Source organism: Pristiophorus japonicus, chromosome 3, assembly GCF_044704955.1.
Source record: "Pristiophorus japonicus isolate sPriJap1 chromosome 3, sPriJap1.hap1, whole genome shotgun sequence".
Lineage (NCBI taxonomy): Eukaryota > Metazoa > Chordata > Chondrichthyes > Pristiophoridae > Pristiophorus > Pristiophorus japonicus.
Window position 1 is genome coordinate 280,979,725 of NC_091979.1, and position 16,748 is coordinate 280,996,472.

Genomic DNA, 16,748 nt, shown 5'->3' on the forward strand with positions numbered 1-16,748 from the left:
AGTTCAATATTCAGCATTATCGGAGGACAATTTGTGGTGACTGTGTGTACCCCATGTACCTCTGTCTCCTCTATCTGAGGCTCTGGTTCATCATGATCCTCCTCTGTCCTCCTCTGCAACATAGTGGTTTGCAGGTTTAACAGGCTTTGCAGCTTGCCTGCACACTCGTCCCATTGTTTCACAGCCCTTGCAAACGTACTCTTTGAATTGGCATGAATGGAAATGATGATCACCCCCGCAGCGCCAACAAGATGTTAATGGCCTAGCATTCATCACCCTTGATGGTGGACTCTGAGTCATCTGTGGACATGCAGCTGCAGGTATGTGTGACCTGCCCTGTACATTACGATTCAAAAACAACATCACTTTGTTCACAGTACTTGTAGCAGCACTTGTGTGCTGAGAGATTTGCTTAGTATTGTCACTGGTGGCAATGAATTCCTGGGCTATTGCTATGGCCTTACTCAAGGTTGGGGTCTCTACAGTCAAAATTTTGCGAAGTATGGTTTTGTGGCCTATGCCAAGTACGAAAAAGTCTCTGAGTATGTGCTCCAAATGTCCTTCAAATTCGCAATGTCCTGCAACTCGTCTTAGCTCGGCGACATAACTCACCACTTCCTGGCCTTCAGACCTTTTGTATGTGTAGAACCGGTTCCTCGCCATCAGAACGCTTTCCTTCGGGTTCAAATGCTCTCAGACCAATGTGCACAAATCGTTGTAAGATTTCTCCGTGGGTTTCGCTGAAGAGAGCAGATTCTTCATGAGGCCATACATTGGTGCCCCACAGACGGCGAGGAGAATCGCCCTTCGTTTGGCAGCTCTCTCTTCCCCATCTAGCTCGTTGGCCACGAATTATTGGTCGAGTCACTCCACAAAAGGTTCCAAATCATCTCCCTTGGGAATTTCTCCAGAATGCCCACTGTTCTCTGCATCTTTGGGTTCGCTATCTGTATCTCGTCACCAGTTGTTGTGTATGGAAAAAGAGTCATACTGAACACTATGAGCTCAAAGTAAAGTGCGACCGTAGTCTTTTATTGCAGGTCTCCTGAGTGCCTCTCCAACCTGTGAAGTCTCCTTAAATACCTGTGCTCCCAAGGGATTATGGGATCCCTCTGGTGGCTGTACAGAGTAAATACAAGTCCACATATATAACAACTGCCAACCCAGTTGAGCACGCAGCAGGCGGCGCTGGCTGCGGTGACTTATGTTGTGACCCATCCCATGGAATTCCTCCTCCCCCCCTTACACCATATGCTCAGACTCAATGTTTAATGTGTAACTCCTGCACCGAATATTTGGCAATATGGGCCAGGAGATGCTTTAAGTTGGCAGATGGGAGGCCTCTTGTTACAGCTCCCATGCTGGCAACCATCTTGGAAGCTGTCAAGGGAAAGGAAGACTATTATATCCATAAGGTGAAGACTCATTCTAAAAGAGAACCGCAGTGGGAAGGAAATATGATGGCAGATGATTTGGCCAGGGAAGAAGCGGAGAAATGGATACCATGGGATCCCCATCAATCTGGGATAGTGGCAGTGCAGAGACCAGGTGACAATGGGAATCCCCTACCTCCGGATCTAAGATCGGTCCAACAGGAGGATGTAATGCTAAGGGCCATCATGAAAGGAAAGGAAATGAAAGGGAAGATCATAAAGAGACCTTATGGAGCCAGGGATATTGTAGTTAAGGAAGGAATGTTGTTTAAGGATGATAACTGGGTAGTACCTGAAAAATATCGAGAGGAATTTATGCAACTGGCCCACAGGAGACCAGGGGCGGGGTATCCTGGCCCCAGGGCCACCTGGGAAAGGGTCGAAGAGGTGGGGTGGTGGCTTCAACTGAGAGAGGATGCCGAGGACTTTTGTAACTGTTGTCTGATTTGTGCCGCTAACAACCCTGACCCTGACAGGAGGAAAGTGTCACTGGGACACACAAGGAGATCAGAGGAACCATGGCAGTGCTTCCTAATCGACTTTATCGGGCCACTACCAACGAGTAGACTGGGTAGTAGGTGGTGCCTGGTAGTAGTGGATAACTTCATCAAATGGGTGGAGGCTTTCCCTTGTAAGTCGGTAACTGTAGCATGGACAGCTGGACCCTATTGAGGGAGGTGTTCTCAAGGTGGGATGTACCCCAAGTGGTAGAATCTGACCAAGTAAGTCACCTCACAGGTCAAATAATGCAGGAACATTATTGGGAATCGAGGGGAAATGTCATGTGACACGCCACCCACAGTCCGGAGATTGTGGAAAGGATGACTCACACCCTAAAATTGGCATTGCAGAAAGAGATTAGTGAGAACCCCATCCGCTGGATGAGGTACTCCTCTTAATATTTATTAGCATACGGAGCAAGGAGTCTAAAAGGGCCGGCTACTCTCCGCATGGGTTGGTAAGCAGAAGGCCCATGCGGACCCCCACGCTTCTGTTGGTCCCGACCCTGACAGACCAGTAGATTAGGGAAATAACCAAAGAGAAGTTTCTCCATGATCTTTGGGAAACTCTGAAGAAGCTCCATTTAGCTGCAGCCCACAACATTGGGAGGTCACACCAATGCAATCGTCTGTTCCTGGCACCCAGTAAGCCCCAGGAGTTTGAGATAGGAAGCCAGGTAATGGTACGAAACTGTGCAAGGGTGGGAGTCTTCGAGCCCTTGTATAAGGGACCTTACAGTGTCATGGAAAAGGACAGTCCCATGGTGTACGTGGTACAGTTACCAAAAACGGTCAAGCGGTTCCACATTAATCAGCTGAAACTATTTCAGCCCTCAGACGGATTTCCTAAGCAGACATGGCACAAAGCTACCATCATGTACATGGGCTCACCCTTGCTCTGGGATGAAACAGATGAAGATGGAGACAGAGGAACGGCAGACACTCCTCTTGATCTACAGGTATTGTATGAAAATGAGGACTCGGGACCCTTGAGTCCACCGCCCTCTCCTGTTGATGAGGGACCGTCCGAAACTCGTGGGCCCAGAGGAAGTTGCACTCGGCTGGTGGCAGGGGTGCGGCGCAGCATCTGAAAAAGGAGAATATTTAGGAGATACAGGGAATCCTAGTGGCAGGGCGCGAGAGTGGAACAGAACTGGAAGTGACCCTCTGTTTTGTTCCCTCCCTTACAGGTGGCAAAGAAGTTTGGAAAAGAAAAGGGGAAATGAGGAAACCGCTGTGGCTGATATTGTGCACCATAATGAGTGCCCGGAAGGCGAAAGGAAAATAACATTTTAATTATAGTGAAGAGCTGTATAAACTAAACAAAAGGGATCGTCCAGATTACAAGAGTCAAATCGCAATGGCTCCTACAACACCACCCATAGGCAGTACTCGAGAATTGAATTTGTTGCTATCTGGGGAGATTGTCCAACAACATGCATAAAGAGGCCAAGGTGCAGATAACCATGTATGAGACACCGGAAGGAAGGAGGATATGTATAAAATGCAAATATGGAATCACACGTAATTCATGTGTGTGGTTCATTCATTCGAAAACAGGTAATGATACACGTTATAGCCAGACGGGGAATCCTCAGGAAGGCACAGGAAACCCAACTCAGTAATTGGGGAAACTAGGTTATGTTGACCACGATGGTGGGATGTAGATGTGCATAAATCCACCGAGGAAAGGAATTCAGAACATCGATGGCACGACTGGTACAACATTTTGGGAAACGACTAGCACAACATTAACAGAATGGGAATTAGAACCATTATATTATGCGGACCCAGAGGATAGTCCGGGCTCAATGATACGGAAGCTGCTGAAGTCATGTTAGAAGGCGAAGGGGACTGCTAAATGATGTGGTGACCGGTTTTAATACCGGTACCTCCCTGGTTAATAGTCTCGATTTGACCACCTTGGAACAATCTGTAAAAACAGTCAGGAACCAGCTGTGGAAAATTTTAAATGAAATGAATGACTTGGAGCAAAGTGAATTGAAAGAAGGTCAAATAATGACCATACATCTGCAGGATGTAGTAAAATATCTAGAATCCCATGCCAAAACCATCAATTGGATTATAATAGAAAATCGGAATGGCTCCAATGAGGCCGCGCGAAATGATATATGTGTAATGTACGGGTCTTGGTTGGTGGAGAAAACCTGAGAAAACCTGCAGCGTATTGCTGAGGGACAACTCCCCTCGTGGGTGACTGATCGCCACTTGAGGGCTATATCCACTTACCAACTCAATGTAACGAGGTGTCCAGTCAGGCGGAGGTATGGGTATACCTGGTGAGGCATGAATGCCATAGATGAGGGAAAGGTAACTCCATTCTGTTAGGGCTGGTATTACATCTCCCCATCATGTCCGAAGACATGACCCCAAACACTCTGTTCCGGGTGGAGAACAGAGAAGTGCACCGCGGAAACTTCAGCGTAGAGTATGATGAAGCCCTAGAATATGTGACTAATGTGGAGGGGACCACATGGCTGACCCCAGACTATGCAGGGTGCACTAAGGCGCATGACACCTTTGTCTGCTCCTATGATGTGACGGAACATGCAGCTCCTGCATGCGGGTTCACTTGGGATAGGGTGGAATAGAATTGTGCTATGAAAGTGACTTCAGGGTGGCATTCCCCTGTACGATCCGCGTATCAAGGGAAGAGCGAATACTATGTTACTACTATACACCGGGAATACCCATACGATAACCTGACTTGTCCAATTGCATCGGGAACATTTTGTTTTACCCCAGTCAGATTTGTAAGACTCGGGGCGTGGGTGTTGTTAAGCAATTATTTGCATGATCGAGTTAATATTACGGTAAAGGGTGAGTTAAAAGAACAACTGCACCAGTTTGTAACTCGGTTCGATATGACATTCCGCCAGTGCCAGAACCCTTGGTGGAACTAATGAAGCATATTAAACAGTCCCAGAAACACTATTATACCCTAGCCCAGGAGAATCATGCCATAAAAAGAGAAATACCCAGGATTGGGGATGATTCAGCCTGGTGGGATATTGGTATGAATATCGAGATCCATCCATGGATAAGGATCATCTCCTATGTTTTGGTTATGGTCCAGTTGATAATTGTGCTGTCATGGCTTGCCATGCATGCAAACAAAAGCAACAACGAGAATGGATTCAGTTGTTACAACGAGACCAGAAGGAAGGTCGCCAGTGAGTGTCAGTGGAACGGAGGGTCCACAGTCACTTGAGGGTGGACTGTAAGATGTACAGAATACTTCGCAGTTTTCAAAAGGCAGCTTGGCGAAAGGTGAGTGAGTTTTTGCTGCTAGTTAGAGTTTGTAAAAGTACAAGATAAAGTTGAACCGGTTTTGTTGACGATTGAATGTCATGAAACCGCAAGACAAGTTGCACAAGTTTGCCTCTGATGATTGAAGTTCGGACACTAGCTGTTTTTCCTAGCCTCAAGGACGTCAGACGATTGAAACAGAGCAAACAGACTGATTACGGAACACGAGGGGCTACGTGACCAAGGGGATATAAAGTGTATAAAGTTGGCTGTAATTGAGACATTGGGACTGCAGTCATGAAATCGGGAAGATTTGGTCCGTCTAGCCCGTTGAGCCTACAGCCAGCATGAGCTGACCACTTGCAAAGTTGTACGTATTAGTAATGTCTAAGTGTACTCGAGACATTTGGTGAATTGTATAAGCTTAAACACTGAATGTATCATCTTAGTTAGTTTGCCTTTGATTAATCGAATAAAGTTGGGTTGAAACGGATTTGAATCTGCCAGATGATTCTTTTGTAACACTCAGTGTGGACACCAGAGAAAGTAAAGTTCCGACACCAGTGGTCACAAGTGCCCACCTGCTCATATCATCAGAAATTCAGTTGCTACCTGCCCGTGGGGAGAGGTTGCCCACCTACTCAACCCCACCAGATTGGCCTCTGAGCAAGGGAGCTAATCCAAGATCATTAAAAAAATCATAACCTTTCAAGGTCCAGGATATTTGTCAAGTTTGGACTGCACTGGTGTGGCCCACGTGTGCCCTTGTAGAGGACAGTACACTACATCATCTCTTAGTGTACCAGCCAGTACCACTATGTGAGCGGGAGTGGGAATTTAGAATTAGAGAGTTTCTTTCCTGGCTCTGGCCCTTTTACCATCCCATCATTTCTGCTGTTTCCAAGGCAACAAGGAAACTCCCTGAATGGGGGAGACCCAGCATAACAGATCTTCCTCGTTCCTTGGAGATTTTACTGATATGCTGAAGTTACAATGGAAGACCAGTAGAAACCCATTGGAATTTTAGGGCTCTATATCTGGGCATTCAATATCCAAGTAGTAAGTGTATGTCAAGGGAAGCCTGATGCACCAATTGATTATGCCTGGAAAGTTGATCTGCAAGGCTGCAGCAACTATCAGCCAATTATCCACAACATTGATCCGGGAAGTCTAGTATATCCACAAATTAAAGCTGGAGTATGGAGAACACTGAAATGTAACCTCCATAGCCAATCGGAAGACAATTGCTTATTTATTTGTATTGTGTTCCTAACACAGATGAGGCTGCACACAGGGAGGTTAAAGTAACAGTGACCTCAGTCTTTAATAAGACACTCCAGAGTGAGGAACAGGCCTTAGGGGCCGGCTTATATACAGTGCTCCCAAGGGATGCTGGGATCCCTTGGGACTTCAGGGGATGAGCTCCCTGGTGGTGGAACATGGGAGTGCATGCTTTACAGATACACAACGTCACTCCCCCTACCAAAGTCAAATTGAAAACTATTTACAAGGTAAGGCGGTCGGAAGCCTTTCTTTCCAGGGTGGACTGCCTCGGTACAAATGTCTGTTCTGGTGTGTTGGCTGTGCCCTCGCTGGGCTGGTGTGTTGTTGGCCCTGCAGGGCTGCTAGGTGAGCCTGGCCTTGCTGGGCTGTTGGACGTGATGGGTTTGATTTCCTGGTCTGGCGTGGTGTCGTTGATCCTTTGGGTGTGTGTTGTGGGCTCGATAAATGTGGTGTCTGCTGTGGGTTGTTCAGGGCAGTCTGTGAACCGCAGCCTCGTTTGGTCCACGTGCTTTCTAAAGATTTGTCCATTGTCTAGTTTGACTACAAACACCCTATTCCCTTCTTTAGCTATCACCGTGCCTGCGATCCACTTAGGACCATGCCGATAGTTTAGCACATACACAGGGTCATTCAGATCAATTTCCTGCAACACAGTGGCGTGACCATCGTTTATATTTTGTTGCTGCCGCCTGCTCTCTACCTGATCATGCAGGTTGGGGTGAACCAGCGAGAGTCTGATTTTAAGTGTCCTTTTCATGAGTAGCTCAGCCGGGGGCACCCCTGTGAGCGAGTGGAGTCTCGTGCGGTAGCTGAGAGTACTCGGGACAGGCAGGTTCAGAGTGAGCCTTCTGTGACTCGTTTAAGGCTCTGTTTGATGGTTTGTGTAAAGTCCTCACACAATACCACAAATCCACACGAGGCACATTCTATGGACAAGGTCACTCTGAGACCTGAACCTTTATTCACAGGACTCAGAAGTGATGACCCTGTGTGGGACCTCCCTTTATATACCTGGATGACCAGGTGAGGAGTGTCTCCCACAAGTTCACCCCCTGTGGTCAAGGTGTACATTTCTCAAGTATATATAGTATTGCAGTGTTGTTACATGAAGGTGACATACATGACATCACCTTCCCCCCAACGTCTTATTGGGATCACAGGTTAAGTCTTTCGGGTGGTCTGCGCTCCCTCGTGGAGAGCCGCAGTTGGGGCTCTGGCTGTTGAGCCTTGGCCTGCGTGTCTGTCCCCTGTGGTGATTCCAACCTGTCCGGACTGACCGCAGGGACTGTGCATGCTGCTGATTGTTCTTGTTGCTCGTTCACTAGCGGTGGTGTGAATACCATCTTATGATCTTCCTCAGGTTCCTCAGAGTCCATGCTGAACGTTTATTTTACTTGGTCCAGATGCTTGTGGCATATCGGTCCATTGTTAAGTTTAACCACAATGACCCTATTCCCCTCTTTGACTATTACAGTACCTTCAAGCCATTTGGGCCCCAAAGCGTGATTGAGAACAAATACGGGGTCACCAATTTCTATACATCTCCCCCTTGAATTACAGTCATGGTACTCATTTTGGGACTGGCGCTTGCCTTCAACAATGTCGGACAAGACAGGATGAATGAGAGACAGCCGAGTTTTGAGTGTACGTTTCATAAGGAGTTCTGCGGGCGGGACCCCAGTGAGCAAGTACGGTCAGGACCTATAGGCCAGCAGGAGGCGCGATAGGCGGCATTGAAGGGAGGGACCTTGAATCCTGAGCATGCCTTGTTTTATGATTTGGACCGCACGTTCCGCCTGGCCATTGGAGGCCGGCTTGAATGGTACTGTCCTGACATGGTTGATGCCATTACCCGACATAGAAACATAGAAACATAGAAAATAGGTGCTGGAGTAGGCCATTCGGCCCTTCTAGCCTGCACCGCCATTCAATGAGTTCATGGCTGAACATGCAACTTCAGTACCCCATTCCTGCTTTCTCACCATACCCCTTGATTCCCCTAGTAGTAAGGACTTCATCTAACTCCTTTTTGAATATATTTAGTGAATTGGCCTCAACAACTTTCTGTGGTAGAGAATTCCACAGGTTCACCACTCTCTGGGTGAAGAAATTCCTCCTCATCTCGGTCCTAAATGGCTTCCCCCTTATCCTTAGACTGTGTCCCCTGGTTCTGGACTTCCCCAACATTGGGAACATTCTTCCTGCATCTAACCTGTCTAACCCCGTCAGAATTTTAAACGTTTCCATGAGGTCCCCTCTCATTCTTCTGAACTCCAGTGAATACAAGCCCAGTTGATCCAGTCTTTCTTGATAGGTCAGTCCCGCCATCCCGGGAATCAGTCTGGTGAACCTTCGCTGCACTCCCTCAATAGCAAGAATGTCCTTCCTCAGGTTAGGAGACCAAAACTGTACACAATACTCCAGGTGTGGCCTCACCAAGGCCCTGTACAACTGTAGCAACACCTCTCTGCCCCTGTACTCAAATCCCCTTGCTATGAAGGCCAACATGCCATTTGCTTTCTTAACCGCCTGCTGTACCTGCATGCCAACCTTCAATGACTGATGTACCATGACACCCAGGTCTCTTTGCACCTCCCCTTTTCCTAATCTGTCACCATTCAGATAATAGTCTGTCTCTCTGTTTTTACCACCAAAGTGGATAACCTCACATTTATCCACATTATACTTCATCTGCCATGCATTTGCCCACTCACCTAACCTATCCAAGTCGCTCTGCAGCCTCATAGCATCCTCCTCGCAGCTCACACTGCCACCCAACTTAGTGTCATCCGCAAATTTGGAGATACTACATTTAATCCCCTAGTCTAAATCATTAATGTACAGTGTAAACAGCTGGGGCCCCAGCACAGAACCTTGCGGTACCCCACTGCCTGCCATTCTGAAAAGTCCCCATTTACTCCTACTCTTTGCTTCCTGTCTGACAACCAGTTCTCAATCCATGTCAGCACACTACCCCCAATCCCATGTGCTTTAACTTTGCACATTAATCTCTTGTGTGGGACCTTGTCGAAAGCCTTCTGAAAGTCCAAATATACCACATCAACTGGTTCTCCCTTGTCCACTCTACTGGAAACATCCTCAAAAAATTCCAGAAGATTTGTCAAGCATGATTTCCCTTTCACAAATCCATGCTGACTTGGACCTATCATATTACCTCTTTCCAAATGCACTGCTATGACATCCTTAATAATTGATTCCATCATTTTACCCACTACCGATGTCAGGCTGACCGGTCTATAATTCCCTGTTTTCTCTCTCCCTCCTTTTTTAAAAAGTGGGGTTACATTGGCTACCCTCCACTCGATAGGAACTGATCCAGAGTCAATGGAATGTTGGAAAATGACTGTCAATGCATCCACTATTTCCAAGGCCACCTCCTTAAGTACTCTGGGATGCAATCCATCAGGCCCTGGGGATTTATCGGCCTTCAATCCCATCAATTTCCCCAACACAATTTCCCGACTAATAAGGATTTCCCTCAGTTCCTCCTCCTTACTAGACCCTCCGACCCCTTTTATATCCGGAAGGTTGTTTGTGTCCTCCTCAGTGAATACCGAACCAAAGTTCAATTGGTCCGCCATTTCTTTGTTTCCCGTTATGACTTCCCCTGATTCTGACTGCAGGGGACCTACGTTTGTCTTTACTAACCTTTTTCTCTTTACATACCTATAGAAACTTTTGCAATCCGCCTTAATGTTCCCTGCAAGCTTCTTCTCGTACTCCATTTTCCCTGCCCTAATCAAACCCTTTGTCCTCCTCTGCTGAGTTCTAAATTTCTCCCAGTCCCCGGGTTCGCTGCTATTTCTGGTCAATTTGTATGCCACTTCCTTGGCTTTAATGTTATCCCTGATTTCCCTTGATAGCCACGGTTGAGCCACCTTCCCTTTTTTCTTTTTACGCCAGACAGGAATGTACAATTGTTGTAGTTCATCCATGCGGTCCCTAAATGTCTGCCATTGCCCATCCACAGTCAACCCCTTCAGTATCATTCGCCAATCTATCCTAGCCAATTCACGCCTCATACCTTCAAAGTTATCCTTCTTTAAGTTCTGGACCATGGTCTCTGAATTAACTATTTCATTCTCCATCCTAATGCAGAATTCCACCATATTATGGTCACTCTTCCCCAAGGGGCCTCGCACAACGAGATTGCTAATTAATCCTCTCTCATTACACAACACCCAGTCTAAGATGGCCTCCCCCCTAGTTGGTTCCTCGACATATTGGTCTAGAAAACCATCCCTTATGCACTCCAGGAAATCCTCCTCCACCGTATTGCTTCCAGTTTGGCTAGCGCAATCTATATGCATATTAAAGTCACCCATTATAACTGCTGCAACTTTATTGCATGCACCCCTAATTTCCTGTTTGATGCCCTCCCCAACATCACTACTACTGTTTGGAGGTCTGTACACAACTCCCACTAACGATTTTTGCCCTTTAGTGTTCTGCAGCTCTACCCATATAGATTCCACATCATCCAAGCTAATGTCCTTCCGAACTATTGCCTTAATTTCCTCCTTAACCAGCAATGCTACCCCACCTCCTTTTCCTTTTATTCTATCTTTCCTGAATGTTGAATACCCCTGGATGTTGAGTTCCCAGCCCTGATCATCCTGGAGCCACGTCTCCGTAATCCCAATCACATCATATTTGTTAACATCTATTTGCACAGTTAATTCATCCACCTTATTGCGGATACTCCTTGAATTAAGACACAAAGCCTTCAGGCTTGTTTTTTTAACACTCCCGGAATTCATAGCTAGTGAAACATGGGCCGTTATCGCTAACAAGGATGTCCGGCAAACCGTGGGTTGCAAAGACCGCACGTGCACTCTCCACAGTGGTGGATGTCGTGCACGAATTCAAAATGATGCACTCGATCCATTTCGAGTACGAATCAACCACAATGAGAAACATTTTCCCCATGAACGGGCCCGCGTAGTCTACGTGAATGCGTGACCATGGCCAGGGAGGCTGAGTGGGGCCTCCCTGGGAGTATTACCCAACTGGGCACACGTCGTGCACCTGCGAACATAGTGTTCCAGGTCTGAATCAATTCCCGGCCACCAAACGTGTGACCAGGCAATGGCCTTCATCAGCACGATGCCTGGGTGTGCACTGTGGAGTTTCCTGATGAATGCCTCCCTGTCCTTCTGGGGCATGACTACCCGGCTGCCCCATAGTAGGCAGTCAGCTTGGATGGAGAGCTCATCCATCCACCTGTGAAACGGTCTGACCTCCTCGGGGTATGCTCCGTGTGCGGGCGCCCAATCCCCAGTCGGAACACATTTCTTAATCAGAGATAGAAGGGGATCTCTGTTGGTCCAGATTTTGATCTGGCGGGCTGTGATGGGGGAGCCTGCGCTGTCAAAGGCATCAACGGCCATGACCATCTCAGCGCTTTGCTCCACTACCCCCTCAGTGGTGGACAGTGGAAGCCTGCTGAGCGCGTCAGCGCAATTTTCGGTGCCGGGCCGGTGCCGGATGGTGCAGTCATACGCAGCGAGCGTGAGAGCCCATCGCTGTATGCGAGCAGATGCATTGGCATTGACAGCCTCGCTGTCTGACAGCAGGGATGTTAACGGCTTGTGGTCTGTTTCTAATTCGAACCTCCTGCCAAAAAGGTACTGGTGCATCTTTTTCACCCCATAGACACATGCGAGTGCTTCCTTCTCGACCATCCCATATCCACGTTCTGCTTGAGAGAGCGACCTGGAGGCATAAGCCACAGGTTGTAGTTGGCCCTCAGCATTACCCTGCTGCAACACGCACCCAACCCCATAGGACGATGCATCACATGTCAGAACCAATTTCTTACAGGGGTCATACAGGGTTAACAACTTCTTTGAACAGAGTAGGTTACGCATCCGATTGAAAGCCCATTCCTGACAGTCCCCCCAAAACCAATCACAACCCTTACGCAGGAGCACGTGTAACAGCTCCAACAATGTGCTTAAGTTCGGCAGAAAGTTCCCGAAATAGTTCAACAGTCCCAGAAATGAACGCAACTCCGATGTGTTGCCGGGCCTGGGCGCTTGTCGAATCGCCTCTGTTTTGGACTCGGTAGGCCGAATCCCGTCTGCAGCAACCCTCCTGCCCAGAAATTCGACTTCAGGAGCCAAAAACACACACTTAGGCTTCTTGAGTCACAGGCCTACCCGGTCCAGTCGGCGTAGCACCTCCTCCAGGTTGTGGAGGTGTTCCTCGGTGTCTCGACCCATGATGAGAATGTTGTCCATGGAATCCGATCGTTCCAGGAATGGATTTGAGCAGACTTTCCATGTTTCTTTGAAAGATCACGGCCACTGATCAAATGCCAAACGGGCACCTGTTGTAAACAAACAGTCCCTTGTGCATGGTGATTGTGGTCAGTAGTTTGGATTCGTCGGCCAGTTCTTGGGTCATGTAGGCTGAAGTGAGTCCAACTTGGTGAACAGCTTGCCACCTGCCAGTGTGGCAAAAAGATCCTCCGCTCTCGGAAGCGGGTATTGGTCTTGTAGTGACACCCGGTTGATAGTGGCCTTTCAGTCGCCACAGATCCTGACCGAGCTATCCGCTTTTAGGACAGGAACAATGGGGCTCGCTCAGTCACTGAATTCAACGGGGGAGATGATGCCCTCTCTCAGCAAACGGTCCAATTCACTTTCAATTTTCTCCCGCATCATATACGGCACAGCTCTGGCTTTGTAGTGCACTGGTCTAGCGTCCGGGGTGATGCGAATCACTACTTTGGTACCTTTGAACGCCCCGACGCCAGGTTGGAATAGTGACTCAAATTGCTGTAGGACCTGTGAGCATGAACTTTGCTCCACAGATGACACTGCGTGCACATCCCCCCATTTCCAATTTATCTCAGCTAACCAGCTCCTCCCCAACAGTGTGGGACCATTGCCCAGGACAATCCAGAGCGGCAGCCGGTTCACTGATCCATTGTGTGTGACAGCCAACATTGCACTGCCTAGCACTGGAATGATTTCTTTGGTGTACGTCCATAATTGAGTCTCAATGCATTCTAGTTTGGGTCTGCTGGCTTTGAGTGGCCATAGCTTTTCAAATTGTTGAACGCTCATGAGTGACTAGCTGACCCCCTTGTCCAGCTCCATGCGTACCGGGATGCCGTTTAATAGGACCTTCATCATCATAGGTGGCGTTTTGGTATATGAGCTGTGAATGTTTGCCACATGAACCCGCTGAACTTCAACGTCTATTCATTTGCCCCATGCGTCATCCTGCCTCGCAGACCCCTCTTCTGGCACATCCGCCTCGTAAATTAGCCTAGTCGCAGGCTTCCTGCACATTCTGGCGAAATGGCCAGTGAGGTTACAATTTCTGCAGGCGAACTGTTGAAACCTGCAAGTCCGAGCAGCATGTCTGCCCCCACGCCTCCAGCATGAACTGAGATTCCCATTGTTGTAAACAAAAGAGCTGTTACCAGGCATTCCTTGCTGATTGTCCCTTTGACTGCTCTTGAGCACCCTGTTAGTGGGTATCAATGACCCCATCCCAGACCGCATTGTCCACTGGGATGGCGTAAATGTCCGTTCAGCCTGCCATTGTCTGTGTTGAAAACCTGTTTTTGGGGTCTATTGCTGCCTGGGGTGTGTCAAACTGCCCTTGCCTGCCTGCTGGGCTCTGAGTTGCGTTTATGATATTGACCCCCTGATCCATCGCCACGTTGGAGTCAGAGTTGCGCGCGTATATTATCTTGGTTTCCTCCTCCCCCGCCATAAAAGTCTGAGCCAGCAACGCCGCTGCTTCCAAGGTCAAGTCCTTGGTCTCGATTAACTTTCTGAAAATCCCGGCATGACCGATGCCCACAATAAAGAAATCCCTTAGCATCTCCCCCCTGCAGGCGTCTGTGAACTTACAGAGGCTGGACAAGTGCCGGAGGTCCGCAACGAAGTCCTGTATGCTCTGTCCTTCCCGACATCGCCGGGTATAAAACCTGTATCGGGCCATGTGTATGCTGCTCGCCGGTTTGAGGTGCTCACTGATTAGTTTGCTGAGCTCTTCAAAGGTTTTGTCCGCCGGCTTCTCAGGTGCTAGCAGGTCATTCATGAGCGCGTAAGTCTTAGATCCACAGCTGGTCAGTAGATGAGCCCTTCGCTTGTCGGCCGCTGCATCTCCCAGCCAGGCCTTCGTGACAAAGCTCTGCTGAAGCCTCTCAATGAAATCATCCCAGTCCTCACCAACACAGTACCGTTCCTCTGTGCTAGCGGTGGCCATTCTCATGGGTCATTGATTCCCGTTTCTCGTCGCCACTGTAAAATCATTACGCAACACGACAAATCCAACGAGGCACATTCTATGGACAAGGTCACTCTGTGACCTGCACCTTTATTCACAGGACCCAGAAGTGATGACCCTGCGTGGGACCTCCCTTTATACACCTGGATGACCAGGTGAGGAGTGTCTCCCACAAGTTCACCCCCTGTTTTCAACGTGTGCATTTCTCAAGTATGTACAGTATTGAAGTGTTGTTGCATGAAGGTTACATACATGACAGTTTGTACTGCCCACTCTGCCTGCCCATTGGAGGCTGGTTTAAACGGGGCCGAGGTGACATGTTTGATCCCATTGCGGGTCATGAATTCTTTAAATTCGGCACTGGTGAAACATGGCCCGTTGTCACTGACCAGTATGTCATACAGGCCGTGGGTGGCCCTCAGGCTTTCAATGGCTGTGCTTCCCGACATTATTTCACATTCAATCCATTTTGAAAAAGCATCCACCACCACCTGTAACATTTTACCGAGAAACGGGCCCACATAGTCGACATGCATCCTCGACCATGGTCTGGAGGGCCAGGACCACAAACTTAGTGGTGCCTCTCTGGGCGCGTTACTCAACTGAGCACATATGCTGCATTGCCGCACGCAGGACTCTGAGTCAGAGTCGATACCGGGCCATCACACGTGGTATCTGGCTGTCGCTTTCATCATTACTATACCCGGGTGTGTGCTGTGGAGATCCGAGATGAATGTCTCCCTGCCCTTTTTGGGTAGCACTATGCGGTTACCCCACAACAGGCAGTCTGCCTGAATGGACAGCTTGCCCTTTTGCCGCTGGAACGGCTTGATTGGCTTTTGCATTTCAACGGGGATGCTGGCCCAGCTCCCATGCAGTACACAGTTTTTTACTAGGGACAGCAGAGAATCTTGGCTGGTCCAAGTCCTAATCTGGCGGGCCGTGACAGGTGATTTATCATTTTCAAAGGCTTCCATGACCATCAACAAGTCTGCGGGCTGCGCCATTTCCACCCCCGTGGTGGGCAATGGTAGCCGACTGAGAGCATCCGCACATTTCTCGGTGCCTGGCCTGTGGCAGATGGTATAGTTATACGCTGATAGCGCGAGTGCTCACCTTTGTATGCGGGCTGAGGTATTGGTATTTATCCCCTTGTTTTCAGCAAACAGGGATGTGAGGGGCTTGTGATCGGTTTCCAGCTCAAATTTGAGGCCAAACAGGCACTGATGCATTTTCTTTACCCCGAACACACACACTAATGCCTCTTTCTCAATCATGCTGTAGGCCCTCTCAGCCTGAGACATGCTCCTGGAAGCATAGGCAACAAGTTGCAACTTCCCCGCAACATTAACTTGTTGTAATACACACCCGACTCCATACGATGACGCGTCACATGCTAGCACAAGTCTTTTACACGGGTTATACAATACAAGCAGCTTATTCGAGCATAAAATGCTTCTGGTTTTCTCAAAAGCAATTACTTGGTTTTTTTCCCGATACCCAATTCTCACCTTTGCACAATAACACATATAGGGGCTCTTAATGGGTGCTTAACCTCGGTAGGAAGTTACCAAAATAGTTGAGGAGTCCCAGGAACGTCCGCAGCTCCGTGACGTTCTGTGGCCTGCGCGCATTCCTGATAGCCTCTGTCTTGGCGTCTGTGGGCCGAATGCTGTCCGTCGCGATCTTTCTCCCCCACAACTCCACTTCTGTTGCCATGAAGACGCATTTCGACCTCTTCAGCCGCAGCCCTACGCGATCAAGTCGCTGGAGGACCTCCTCCAGGTTTTGTCGGCGGTGTCCCGACCCGTGACCAATATGTCGTCCTGAAAGACCACCAAGTGTGGTCGCGACTTGAGTAGGCTCTCCATGTTTCTCTGGAAGATCGCAACAGCCGACCGAATTCCAAACGGGCATCTGTTGTAGATGAACAGTCCCTTGTGCGTGTTGATGCAGGTGAGGCTCCTCCAGCTCCTCGAAGACTCCTCCA